At 36.3% G+C, this 12,146-nt stretch overlaps 1 pseudogene; it reads left to right on the top strand.

The window, feature by feature from the left end:
* Positions 1–207: 207 nt before the first annotated feature.
* Positions 208–623, top strand: LOC117017748 (fatty acid-binding protein 5-like; annotated as a pseudogene).
* The last annotated feature ends 11,523 nt before the right edge of the window (positions 624–12,146 follow it).

The raw sequence follows: 12,146 nt of genomic DNA, 5'->3' as shown, positions 1-12,146 counted from the left end.
AAAAAAAAGTCAACAAAATGACAATAAGTACATATCTGTCAATAATTACTATAAATGTAAATGGACTAAATGTTCCAATCAAAGGACATAGGATGGCTGAATGGATAAAAAAAAAACAAAACAAACAAACAAACAAAAAAAACAACAAAAAAAAAAACGCAAGCTCTCCACGCTGCACTCTGCTCCTCTAGACTCGCACGCCGCCCGCGCCCACCATGGCCTCCATTCATCAGCTGGTAGGAAGATGGCACTTAGTGGAGAGCAAAGGCTTTGATGAGTACATGAAGGAATTAGGAGTAGGGATGGCTCTGCGAAAAATGGGTGCCATGGCCAAACCAGACTGTGTCATCACCTCTGACGGCAAACACCTCACCATAAAAACTGAGAGCACGTTGAAAACAACGCAGTTTTCATGTAACCTGGGAGAGAAGTTTGAAGAAACTACAGCTGATGGCAGAAAAACTCAGACTGTGTGCAATTTTGTCAACGGCGCATTGGTGCAACATCAGGAATAGGATGGCAAGGAAAGCACAATAACAAGAAGAGTGGAAAATGGGAAACTAATGGTGGAATGTGTCATGAACAATGTGAACTGTACTCGGATCTATGAAAAAGTAGAGTAAAAATTCCATCATCCTTCTGGACAGGAATCAGCTGCTCGAGTAAAGAGGCTCAGTTCAATGAACAAATCTCTCTGTGATTTTTATTTTTTTTTCCCATCTCTGTATTCAGTTATCTTTATCATAAACATTTTACGTGCAACTATTTCCAAGTGTTGGTTTAATTAAGATCGTCCCTTTGGTTAGTGAATAAATATGTTTATGCTGGGAAAAAAAACAAAAAAAACCCCAAACAAACAAAAAAACACAATATCCATCTATACGCTGCTTCCAAGAGACTCACTTAAGATTGAAAGACATACACAGATTGAAAGGGAAGAGATGAAAAAAGATATTCCATGCAACTAGAAATGAAAAGAAAGCTGGGGTAGCAATACTTATATTAGACCAAATAGACTTTAAAACAAAGACAGTAAAAAGAGCCAAAGAAGGGTATGATGTAATGATAAAGGGCTCAATCCAAGATAAGTTGTAAATTACTATGCACCTAACACAGCAGCACATAAATATGTAAGCAGATGGAAATAAATGAAAAAATTAACCGCAATACAATAATAGTAGGGGACTTAATACCCCACTAACATCTTTGGAAAACGCATGTAGATAGAAAATTAATAAGGAAATCATGGCCTAAATGTCACATTAGACTACATTGACTTAATAGACACAACATTTCATACAAAAACTGCAGAATACACTGTTTTTCTTCAAGTGTACATGGTACATACTCCAAGACTGATCACACATTAGGTCATAAAACAATTCACAGTAAATTAAAAAATGTTTAAGTAGTAAGAAGCATTTTTTTAAATTAAAGTATATTGGGGTGACAATTGTTAGTAAAGTTACATAGATTTCAGGTGTACAATTCTGTATTACATCATCTACAAATCCCACTGTGTGTTCACCACCCAGAGTCAGTTCTCCTTCCATCGCCATATATTTGATCCCCTTTACCCTCATCTCCCACCCCTCTCCCCACTTATCCTCTGGTAACCACTAAACTATCGTCTGTGTCTATGAATTTCTGTTTCTCATTTGTTTTTCTTCTTTTTTTGTTGTTATTGTTTTTGGTTCATATACCACATATCAGTGAAATCATATGGTTCTCTGCTTTTTCTGTCTGACTTATTTCGCTTAACATTATAATCTCAAGATCCATCCATGTTGTCACAAATGGTCCTATTTCATCTTTTCTTACTGCCGAATAATATTCCATTGTGTATATATACCACAACTTCTTTATCCATTCATCTATCGAAGGATATTTTTGTTGTTTCCATGTCTTGGCCACCGTAAATAAAGCTACAATGAACATTGGAGCACACATGTCTTTATGGATAAATGTTTTCAAATTTTTTGGGTAGATACCCAGGAGAGGGATTGCTGGGTCATATGGTAATTCTATGCGTAATTTTTTGAGGAACCTCCACACTGCCTTCCATAGCGGCTGCACCAGTCTACATTCCCACCAACAGTGTATGAGAGTTCCTTTTTCTCCACAGCCTCTCCAACACTTGTTACTATTTGTCTTGTTGATGATAGCCATTCTGACTGGGGTGAGATGATATCTCTTTTTGGTTTTTATTGGCATTTCTCTGATGATTAGTGATGTTGATCATTTTTTCATATGTCTATTTGCCATTCGTATGTCCTCTTCGGAGAAATGTCTCTTCAGGTCCTCTGCCCATTTTTCAATTGGGTTGTTTGCTTTTTGTTGTTGAGTTGCATGAGTTCCTTGTATATTTTGGATATTAACCCTTTATCAGATGCACTGTTTGCAAAAATCTTTTCCTATTCAGTTGGTTGCCTCTTTATTTTGTCGATGGTGTCTTTTGCTGTGCAGAAGCTTTTAAGTTTGATATAGTCCCATTCATTTATTTTACCTTTTACTTCCCTTGCCTTTGAAGTCAAATTCATAAAATGCTCTTTGAACCCAAGGTCCATAAGTTTAGTACCTATGTTTTCTTCTATGCAGTTTATTGTTTCAGGTCTTATGCTTAAGTCTTTGATCCATTTTGAATTAAGTTGGTACATGGTGACAGATAGCAGTCCAGTTTCATTCTTTTGCATGTGACTTTCCAATTCTCCCAGCACCATTTATTGAAGAGGCTGTCTTTTCTCCATTGTATGTTTTTAGCTTCTTTGTCAAAAATTATCTGTCCATATTTATGTGGTTTTATTTCTGGGTTCTCAATTCTATTCCATTGGTCTATGTGTCTGTTTTTCTGCCAATACCATGCTGTTTTGATTATTGTTGCCCTGTAGTACAAGCTAAAGTCAGGGATTGTGATACCTCCAGTATTGTTCTTTTTTCTCAAGATTGCTTTCGCTATTCAGGGCCTTTTGTGGTTCCAAACAAATCTGATGATTTTTTGTTCTATTGTAAGAAGCATTTTTTTTTTTCTGGCCAAGATGGTATGTAACTTAGAAATCAACTATCAGAAGAAAGCAAAAAAACACAAACATGTGGAGACTAAGCAACAATGGATTAAAAAGGAAATCAAATAGGAAATCCAAAAATACCTTAAGACAAATGAAAATGAAAACAAAACTCCCCAAAATTTATGAGATGCAGTGAAAGCAGTTCTAAGAGAGATGTTCATAGTAGTACAGGCTTACCTCAAGAAACAAGAAAAATCCCAAATAAAGAATTTAACTTAAACCTAAAGGAGCTAGAAAAAGAAGAACAAACCAAACCCAAAGTAAGTAAAAGAAAATAAATACTTACCAGATGGTTTCACAGGTGAATTCTACAAAATGTTTAAAGAAGAATTAGTACCTATGCTTCTCAAACTATTAAAAAAAATTGAAGATGAAGGAATACTTCCAAACTCATTCTATGTGGCCAGAATTACTCTCATACCAAAACCAGACAAAGACACTAGAAAAAAAGAAAGAAAGAAAGAAAGAAAGAAAGAAAGAAAGAAAGAAAGAAAGAAAGAAAGAAAGAAAGAAAGATCAGACCAGAAATAAATGAAATAGAGACAAAAAAGAAAAAATGAAAAAGAAAAAAAGAAAAACAAAAAAAATCAATGAAAGCAGAGTTGGTTCTTTGAATGGAAGAACAAAACTGACAATCCTTTAGCTGAACTCATCAAGAAAAAAAGAGAGACTACAAATATATAAAATCAGGAATGAAAGAGGACAGTTTACAACTGATACCACAGAAATACAAAGGATCATTAAAGAATACTGTGAACAATTATATTCCAACAAATTCGACAATCTAAAAGAAATGGGTAAATTTCTAGAAACACAGAATCTTCCAAGACTGAATCAGGAAAAACAAATAATCTGAACAGACTGATTACCAAAAACAAAATTGAAGCAGTAATGAAAAACCTCCAAACAAACAAAAGCCATTACCAGATGGTTTCACAGGTGAATTCTACAAAACGTTTAAAGAAGAATTAGTACCTATGCTTCTCAAACTATTAAAAAAAATTGAAGATGAAGGAATACTTCCAAACTCATTCTATGTGGTCAGAATTGCTCTCATACCAAAACCAGACAAAGACACTACAAAAAAAGAAAGAAAGAAAGAAAGAAAGAAAGAAAGAAAGAAAGAAAGAAAGAAAGAAAGAAAGAAAGAAAGAAAGAAAGAGAAAATTACAGACCAATATCCTTGAAAACATAGATGCAAAAATTAAAAAAAAAATACTAGCAAACCAAATTCAACAATATATTTAAAAGATTATATCCCATGATCAAGTGGGATTTATCCCAGGGATGCAATGATGGCTCAGTATCTGCAAATAAACATGATATACACATAAACAAAACCAAGGATAAAAAGTATATGATCACCTCAATAGATGCAGAAAAACATGATAAAATTCAACAACCACTTATAATAAAAACTCTCAACTAAGTGGATATAGAAGGAACTTACCTCAACATAATGAAGGCTATATATGACAAACCCACAGCTTAGCCTCACACACCGTACAATGGTGAAAAGCTAAAAGCTTTTCCTCTAAGATCAGGAACAAGACAAGGATGCTCACTCTCACCAATATTATACAATATACTATTGGAATACCTGGCCACAGCATCAGACACGGCAAAGAAGTAAAATGCATCCAAATTGGAAAAGAAGAAGTAAAACTGTCACTATTTCCAGATGGCGTGTTACTATATAGAGAGAGCCCCAAAGATTCTACCAAAAATTATTAAAATTAATAAATGAATTCAGTAAAGTAGCAGAATACAAAATTAATATACAAAAATACATCACATTTCCACACACTAATAATGAATGATCAGAAGGAGGAATTAAGAAAACAATCCCGGGGTGGCCAGTTGGCTCAGTGGTTAGAGCACAGTGATCATAACACCAAGGTCACCAGTTTGATTCCCACATGGGCCAATGAGCTGAGCCCTCCACAACTAGATTAAAAACAACGCCTTGACACGGAGCTGATGGTTCCTGGAAAAACACACTGTTCTCCAATATTCCCCAATAAAAAAAAGAAAGAAAGAAAGAAAAGGAAACAATTTCATTTAGAATTGTATCAAAAGGAATAAAATACCTAGGAATAAATTTTTAAATTTTCAATTACAGTTGACATTCAATATTATATTAGTTTTAGGTATATAGCATAGTGGTTAGACATTTATATAACTTACAAAGTGACCATACATAGTTATTACGATATTATTGACTATATTCCATATGCTGTACTTTACACCCCCATGACTATTTTGTAAGTGCCAGTTTGTACATCTTAATCCCAGTACCCTTTTCACCCAAACCCCCAACCCCAGTTCCACCTGGCAACCATCAGTTTGTTCTTTGTATCTATGGGTTTCTTTTTGTTTGTTTCTGCATTTCTTTTGTTTTTTACATGCCAGATATAAGCAAAATCATATGGTATCTGTCTTGCTCTGTCTGACTTATTTCAGATAGCATAATACCCTCTAGTTTCATCCATGTTGCTGCAGATGGTAAAATTTCGTTCTTTTTCACGGTTGAGTAATATTCCATTATATATATGTACCACCTCTATTTTTTTAAGAATAAATTAATGTTTTATTTCAATAGATGTTTCCAGATCATCTATTGATGGACACTTAGGTTGCTTCCATATCTTGGCTATTGCAAATAATGTTGCAATGAACATAAAGATGCATATATTTTTTTGAATTAGTGTTTTGGATTGTTTTGGATAAATATCCAGAATTGGAATTGCTGGGTCATAAGGTAGTTCTATTTTTAATTTTTTGAGGAACCTCCATAGTGTTTTCCATAGTGGATGCACCAATTTGCAATCCCATAAACAATGCATGAGGGTTCCCTTTTCTTCACATCCTCACCAACACTTGTTTGTTGATGTTTTGATGCTGGCCGTTCTGACAGGTGTGAGGTGATATCTCATGGCTTTAATATTCATTTCCCTGATGATTAGTGATGTTGACCAACTTTCATGTCTATTGGCCATATGAATGTCCTCTTTGGAGAAATGCCTATTTGGGCCCTCTGTCCATTCTTTAATTAGATTGTCTGTCTTTTTTGTTTAAATTGTATGAGTTCCTTATATATTTTAGATACTATCACTTTATTGGATGTATCATCAGCGAATATCTTCTCCCATTCAATAGGTTGTCTTTTCATTTTGCTGATGTTTTGCTTTGCTGTGCAAAAACTTTTTAGTTTGATGTAGTGCCATTTGTTTATTTTTTCTTTTGTGTTTCTTGCCTGAGGAGACATATCAAAAAAATATTATTAAAAGCAATGTCAGACCGTTTACTGCCTATATTTTCTTCTGGGAATTTTAAAGTTTTGGGTCTTACATTTAAATCTTTAATCTATTCTGAGTTTATTCTTGTATATGGTATAAGGAAGTGCTGTAGTTTCATTTATTTGCATGTATCTGTCCAGTTTTCCCAACACCATTTATTGAATACCCCACTATATATTCTTGCCTCCTTTGTTATAGATTAATTGACCATATAAATGTGAGTTTATTTCTAGGCTCTCTATTCATTGATCTATGTTTCATTGATCTATGTGTCTGTGTTTATGCCAGTACCACGCTGTTTTGATTGCTATAGCTTTGTAAAATAGTTTGATATCAAGTAGCTTCATACCTCCAAGTTTGTTCTTCTTTCTCAAGATTGCTTTAGTTATTTGGGGTCTGTTGTGATTCCATACAAATTTTAGGATTGTTTGTGCTAATTTTGTGAAAAACAACATTGGTATTTTGATAGGGTTTACATTGTATCTATAGACTGCTTTGGGTAGCACGGATATTTTAACAATATTTTTTCTTCATATTCATGAGCATTCTATATGTTTCCATTTATTTGTATCTTTTTCGATTTATTTCTTCAGTTTCTTATAATTTTCTGAATATAGGTCTTTTACTTCCTTGGTTAAATTTATTCCTAGGTATTTTATTTTACGTTATTTTTTATGCAATTGTAAATGGGATTTTTAAAAAAGTTTCTCTTTCTGATAGTTCTTTATTGGTTTATAAAACTGCAACTGATTTCTGATTTTTACCTAAGAATAACTTTAACCAAGGAGGTGAAAGACATGTACTCTGAAAACTATAAGACGTTGAAGAAAAAAATTAAAGATAACACAAATAAATGGAAGGATATACTGTGTTCATGGATTTGAAGAATTGATATTGTTAAACTGTTCATACTACCCAAAACAATCTGCAGATTCAATGCAATCCCTATCAAAATACCAATGATATTCTTCTCATAATCACAAAATACCAGTGACACTCTTCTCTAAAATTTATATGGAGCCACAAAAGATCACAAAAAGCCAAAGCAATCTTGAGAAAGAAAAACAAAGTTGGAGGTATCATGCTCCCTGATTTCAAAGTATACTACAAAGTAATAATAATCAAAACAGCATGATACTAATATACCACAGTTTCTTTATCCAATCGTCTATCAATGAGCATTTCAGTTGTTTCTATATCTTGGCTATTGTGAATACTTGGTCATAAAGAAGAATGAAATATTATCATTTGCAGTGACCTGGATGAACCTAGAGAATATTATGTTAAGTGAAATAAGCCAGATGGAGAAAGACAAATACCAAATGATCTCAGTTATATATGGAATCTAAAGAACAGAATAAAGGAACAAACAAAACAGAAATAGACACAGAGAAATAGGGGGAAAAAAACTGAGGGTTTCTAGATGGGATGGGGGTGGGGATGGGGAAGAAGATAAAGGGATTAGAAAGTACAAATTAATAGTCACAATATAGTCACAGGGATATGAAATACAGTTTGGGGAATATAATCAATAATGTTGAAAAGATTTTGTAGGAGGTCAGGTGGGCACTTGTCTTCTTAGGGAGACCACTTCATGGACTGTGTAGATGTCTGACCACTGTGCTGTACACCTGAAGCTGAAGCTGAATAATATTGAATGTCAATGATAATATGTATATATATATATCGTCACGGGATAATATGTATATATATATATCGTCACGGGATGTGGAGTACAGCATAGGGAATAAAGTCAGCGGAATTATACAGCTATATACAATATCAGAGGGGTAGTAGATTGGGGAGAGGGGTTATCACTTTGTGAGGGGTGTAAATGTCTAACTATTACATTGCTTTGTACACCTGAAACTAATTTTTAAAAAATAGCATGGTACAAAAACAGATACATAAACAAATGGAACAGAAAAGAAAGCCTGAAAATAAACTCTTGCTTACATGGTCAATTAGTCTATAACAAAAGAGGCAAGAATACACAATGGGGAAATAACAGTCTTTTCAGGAAGTGGTTGTGGGAAAACTGGACAGATACATGCAAAACAATGAAACTGGACTGCTCTCTTACACCACAGGCAAAAATAAACTGATTTAAAGACTTAAATGCAAGACCTGAAGTCCTAAAACTCCTAGAAGAAAACATAGGTAGCAAACTCTTTTGATATCAGTCTTAGCAATGTCTTTTTGAATATGTCCCCTCAAGCAAGAGAAACAAAATGAAAAATAAACAAATGGGACTACATCAAGCTAAAAATCTTCTGCACAGTGAAGGAAACCACCAACCAAATGAAAAGACAACCTACTGAATTGAAGAATATATTTGCAAATGATGCATCTGATAAGGAGTTAATATCCAAAATATGTGAGGAACTCATCTAACTCAATAACAAAAAAACATTCTGATCAAAATATGGGCAGAGGACATAAATAGACATTTCTCCAAAGAAGACATCCAGATGGCCAACAGACATATGAAAAGATGTTCAACATCACTAAGCATCAGGGAGATGCAAATCAAAACTGCAATGAAATATCACTTCACACCTGTCAGAATGGCTATAATGAAAAAGTCAAGAAATAAGTGTTGAAGAGGACGTGGAGAGAACGGAACTCTCGTACACTGTTGGTGGGATTGCACTTTGGTGCAGCCATTATGGTACAGTGTGGAGATTCCTCAAAAAAATAAAAATAGAGCTATCACATGATACAGCAATTCCATTTCTCGGTATTTATTTGAAGAAAACAAAAATACTACTTTGAAAAGATATGTGCATCCTGTGTTCACTGAAGCATTATTTACAATAGCCAAGATATGGAAGCAACCCAGGTATCCATCAATAGTTGAATGGATGAACAAGACATGAGATTACATACACGATGGAATGTTACTCAGCAATAAAAAGAATGAAATCCAGCCATTTGTGACAACATGGATGGACCTAGATGGTGGTATGCTAAGTGAAGTAAGTCAGGCTGAGAAAGACAAATACCATATGATTTCACTTATATGTGGAATCTGAAAAAAAAAACACAACAGAACAAAACAAAAACAGAAACAGATCAAACTGATGGTTGCCAGAGGGAAGAGGGGGATGGTTGAAAAAGGTAAAGGGGAATATAGTTGATAATATTGTGATAACTTTGAACAGTGACAGATGGTTACTAGACTTGGTGTGGTGATCACATTATAAGGTATATAAATGTCAAATTACTATACTACACCCCTGAAACTAATATACTATTGTATACCTAGTATACTTATTTTTTTAAAAATGTAAATTCTGGCATTCATTGCTATAATGGTTGTTGTAAATATATATCCCAGGGCAGCCTTACATACGAGTAAAATCTCTTTTGAAATTTTATAAGATGTACTGACTCCCTATTTTGTAATATGTATTCCCTACAATGTTTCTTTGGGAGTGGTTAATGAGGCTGAGCATAAGGGACAGACACCCACACACTTACCATAATCAGTGTCAGTCACTTGAAATTTGTTGCACCGCTGACTTCTCTGAAGCTGTGGTCCACCATAGCACTTAATTCTTTTTACCCACAAGCCCAGCTCTGTTCCTGAATTTCTGCAACTGAGTTGCCCTACGTGCTTTTATCCCATCTGAACATCAAAGTCATGATTTCTGACTTATCACTTCTCCAGTCTAATAGATGAACCACAGTTGAACCATAGAATAAGCCCAAATGGCAGCTGTCCTAGATTTATGGCTGTGTGTGGGTGTTATCCCTAAAAATAACAAAAGCTCATGTCCTCAGGGACTCTTTAGTCAAAGCCATAATTTCATAGCTGGATATCAGCAGAAATCTAATGAGACCATTTAAATTGTGTGTTAATGTGGTATGCACGTAATATTAACAACCTTTTGATGACTGAGCCACAAACATCCTCCTCGGGTCAATCTGGAAGTCACAGAGATGCCTGTCTCTCCAGGCCAGTGTGCCAGATGTGAGCGGGAAGGCACTGGAAGCTGGGATGATCCAGCTGCATCTTAAAATTAATATCATGTTAAAGTAGCCCCCATGTAAATGTTATTTTATAACAGCTGCCTGGACTGTTTGTGGGAGCCACAGCAGTTGGGTACATATAGAGCCCTGCCTCCTTTTGGTTACTCAGTGTCAAAAAATAAAGGCCACGCCACTGCTTTAATAATAACTGTAGCTACCACTTACTGAGTGCTCACTAAGCACAAAACACTGTACTGAACCCTTTACATGCATCATCTTGTTTAGTCCTACATCATGTGAGGTGAGCACTGCTAGCATCCTATCTAACAGATGCAGAAACTGATGATCTGAATATGACTTTCCCAGTCTCAAAGGCAAGTGGGTGAGCTGGGATTTTTGCCTGGCTCTGTCTGACTCTGACTCTTAATCCACAGTGTGTACTTCTGTCTTACAAAAGGTCAGTTGTGGGCTTCCTTCCCACAGCTCAGGGAGGTTTCTCTAGTATATTGTAACCAAAGTCCAGAAATATTTCCAACCAATAGATTGATATCTGTTCTTCTGATGGGCTGGGGCAGAGGCATCCGCATTTTGGTTTAGTAAGGTGTAGTCCCAATCCTACCACCATCAATAGAACATAAAGAGAAAAAGTGGAAGGAGGCTCTTATTGAAATGTAGCCTGGGAGTTGGAAAATGTTTTATGGAAATGAATGATCCCCACAGGACATCTGGGCATCTGTTTATTGCCTGGCACTTTCTGAACTAGTCTGGATCGAAGAAGAAGCATGTGTGACCTCATCCTGATGGCCTGGCATTGTGGGGAATGGAAAAACTGGCCCCACAGCCCACCTCACGCAGATGTGTGCTAACCCCGCCACCCCGGGCTTCCCCATTCCAGGGACCCCCGAGTGGACAGCAAAGATTGCCTTGCTGAAGCATATTTCCTGGGACACCTTGGGGCGAAATCCTGACACACAGATTGTGTCATGTTACACAAGTCACACTGAAGCCAGCCTCTGCCAACCTCTGCCAGTAGAGCACTGAAGTCCTTTCAGTAGCTATCAGAAATACAGCCAAGAAATCCATCCCTCCTTTGAGAAGGGAAGAAAAAGAGGCAGCCAGTTGACAAGGAAAGAATGCTCCTGGCAGAAAGCATAGCCCAACTCCCAGTCCCAGTGTAGAAGGGAAAGAGAAAGAATTAAGGAAGAAACAGTCAGCAACTTACGCTCCTTTCTATTTTCACAAACAAGATTTCCTGGCTGACCTTTCAGGCCAGCCGGGAAATTATACACATTTATAAGCATGCAAGTAGGGCCCACCTTGTACCCCTCTGCCACTTTCTCCACTGCCCGTTCTAAGACCTTGCATAGGTTCCCTCAATTGTACCAGAAAATCCCAAATGAGCATGGCCTGAGGCAGAAATAAGGATTCAATTGGCTCTGGAGCCCATGTGCTAAAATCTCCTCTGGGGGCATGAGTCCTAGTTGCTAACCTTAGGTACAGGCCCAGCTCCTCATGCAGAGGGCAGGAGAATGCCAGTGGCACAGCAGTCAGAAAATGGGTTTCCCATGCTGGATCCCAGGAGCACAGGCTACTCTCCTGCTCACTCTCTTAAAAGCATCCAAAGGGCAAGTGGCCCTACAGACCACCAGACAAATGTCTGCTCATCCTTTGGGTTCCACTTCTTTTTTAGCACCTGACACATCATCCCCCAAATCCAATGCCATTCAACACTCTCCACAATCTAGCTTAAACTTTGTCTTAAAGTCTGTCCCCAAGAACCCTGGACAAAGCTGATCTGAGCAATTCC

Source organism: Rhinolophus ferrumequinum, chromosome 25, assembly GCF_004115265.2.
Source record: "Rhinolophus ferrumequinum isolate MPI-CBG mRhiFer1 chromosome 25, mRhiFer1_v1.p, whole genome shotgun sequence".
Lineage (NCBI taxonomy): Eukaryota > Metazoa > Chordata > Mammalia > Chiroptera > Rhinolophidae > Rhinolophus > Rhinolophus ferrumequinum.
The sequence above is the reverse complement of the archived record's forward strand: the minus strand, read 5'-3'. Positions and strand labels throughout refer to the sequence as shown.